Genomic DNA, 2,648 nt, shown 5'->3' with positions numbered 1-2,648 from the left:
AGGAGGAGGGCAACCCTGCAGGAGGACCAGCACTTTCAATTAACCTGGACACCCAAGATCTCTCAGACACTGAATCACAAACCAGGCAGCATACAGCAGCTGAGATGAGGCCTCCAACACATGTACAGTAGAGGACTCTTGGGTGTGGGTTCAGTCAGAGAAGATGGACCCTCAAGCGACTTGAGGCCCCAAGAAGTTTAGAGGTCTGGTGGGTTCAGTGGGATGGGGTCATACTTGTGGAGACACTGGGGTGAAGGGAGGTATGGGATGTGGAACTGTTGGGACACAGGGTGGATTGGGAAGGGAATAAAATCTGAAGTTTAAAAATAAATAAATATATTTGTGGTATAAACACTGGGAAATTCCTCTTCCCGGACATTGGGTCTCAGTGCTACTGAGGTGTTCTAGAAAAGTGACCTCAATCTGGAAAAGAGAATGCACCATTAAAACGTAAAGCTAAGTCAGAGTGAGAACATTTCAGAGGTGAGTCCGCGGCGTGGGGGGTGTGTGGATGGCTGGCCCTTGCTCCTGCCCATCGCTCCTGCCCCTCCATCCCGCGGGCCACAGGTAGGGGCAGGCGCTGCCTGGGACTCACAGCCATGTCCCCTCCAGGTCGCCAGGTGTGGACGCAGGGACAGTCCCTCCTGCTGCTTGGTGGCAGCACCTGCCCAGGTGCCCCTCAGCTTGCCGCCGGCCCCCGCCACTCCGGACCCGGTTTCCAGTGCCTTTTCCTCCCAATCCCTTGTGAGCCGCGTCGGATTTATGTCTTTATTTGAGGAAAACAAGCTGTTTCGCAGCCATTTGTACCTTTATTGGGGAAACATAGCATACAAGCAAGAAGCTTACAGCCTCAGTGGCGATTTTTTTTTCATGTCAGAGACTGAGAACTCATGCAGTCGTTTATGTCATTCCTTCTTCTCCAGACAGAAGAAACCAAAAAGTTGCAATCAAAGATCTGTTCAACTTATTGATAAAGTCACTAATAAGCCAAAATGTCTGTCAACATCAACTGCAGTGTGTCAGATCAATTCTATTGCTACAAGATGCCTCGTTTGATTGCTAAGGTTGAGGTCAAAGGAAATGGAATAAAGAGAGTTATAGTCAACATGGTTGACTTGCAAAGGCGCTTAATCGGCCTCCAGCGTATCCCACCAAATATTTGGTTGTGAGTTGGGAGCACAGACCCACTTTGATATTAAGAATGATGGTTACATTGTCCATGGATCTCATGAGGCAAATAAACTGCAAGACATGTTGGATGGATTCATTAAAAAATTTGTTTTCTGTCCTGAGTGTGAGAATCCTGAAACAGATCTGCATGTCAATCCAAAGAAGCAAACAATAGGTAATTCTTATAAAGCCTGTGCATAGCGAGGCATGCTTGACACACATCATAAACTCTGTACATTCATTCTCAAAAACCCACCTGAGAATAGTGACATTGGTACAGGAAAGAAAGAAAAAGAAAAGAAAAATAGAAAAGGCAGGGACAAGAAAAATGGCTCTGTATCCACCAGTGAGACAAGACCACCTCCACCACCAAATGAAATTAGTCCTCCACATGCTGTGGAAGAAGAGGAAGATGATGACTGAGGGGAGGATCCAACTGAGGAAGCTCAAAGGCACAGAATTGATGAAATCAGTGATCATGCAAAAGGTCTGACACTTAGAGATGATTTGGAAAGAACTGTAGAAGAGTGTGTTAACATCCTGTTTGATTTTGTTAAGAAAAAGAAAGAAGAGGGCAATATCGATTCATCTGATAAAGACATTGTGGCTGAGGCAGAAAGACTGGATGTAAAAGCCATGGGCTCTCTTGTTTTGACAGAAGTTCTCCTTGATGAGAAGAAAAGAGAGCAAATCAAGAAATATAGGCGTCATTTCTTAAGATTTTGTCATAGCAACAAAAAGGCCCAGTGGTACCTTCTTCATGGTTTGGAATGTGTGGTAGCAATGCATCAAGCTCAGTTGATCTACAAGATTCCACATATCTTGAAGGAGATGTGTGATGCAGACCTTTTAGAGGAAGAGGTCATTATCAGCTGCTCAGAAAAGGCCTCTAAGAAACATGTCTCAAAGGAACGTACTAAAGAGATTCAGGTCAAAGCAGAGCCATTTATTAAATGGTTGAAGGAAGCGAAGGAAGAATCTTCTTGTGGGAAGGAAGAAGACGAAGATGAAAATATTGAGGTGGTATATTGGAAGATTGCCAGTGTACCAAAAGTTGAAACTGTGAAGTCTGACAACAAGGATGATGACATTGATATTGATGCCATTTAAAAGGATGGATGCAACTTAGCTTAACAGTGTAATGCTGCAAATTTTTCTCCATTATCAGCCAGAAGTGCAACATATATGTGCAAGAGGTAAAGTGGCTTAACATCATGTTATACATGATACTAAAAAGCTATTACTGTGAGTGGTCTATAATTAAGCTCAATGAGACATCTAGGGAGTCTATACATATCAGGGAGCAGTTGTAGTTTGCTTATTTATAGCATTTTAGGGGGGGAACAAGTGGTGGACACATTTGGATCACATTTATACAGTTATAAAAAATAAAGATTTGATTCTGGTCATTCTTCAGACTTTGGGCTATGAATGGCTTATACTGAAGTAATTGGTTACTTTTAGGATGTTACACCATT

At 43.4% G+C, this 2,648-nt stretch overlaps 1 pseudogene; it reads left to right on the top strand.

Annotated features, from left to right (window-relative positions):
- Positions 1-992: 992 nt before the first annotated feature.
- Positions 993-2,358, top strand: Eif5-ps10 (eukaryotic translation initiation factor 5, pseudogene 10; annotated as a pseudogene).
- The last annotated feature ends 290 nt before the right edge of the window (positions 2,359-2,648 follow it).

Source organism: Rattus norvegicus, chromosome 4 (genome assembly GCF_021556685.1).
Source record: "Rattus norvegicus strain SHRSP/BbbUtx chromosome 4, alternate assembly SHRSP_T2T, whole genome shotgun sequence".
In the NCBI taxonomy this organism is placed as follows: Eukaryota; Metazoa; Chordata; class Mammalia; order Rodentia; family Muridae; genus Rattus; species Rattus norvegicus.
Note: the sequence above shows the minus strand (reverse complement) of the source record. Positions and strands in the feature narration are given on the sequence as shown.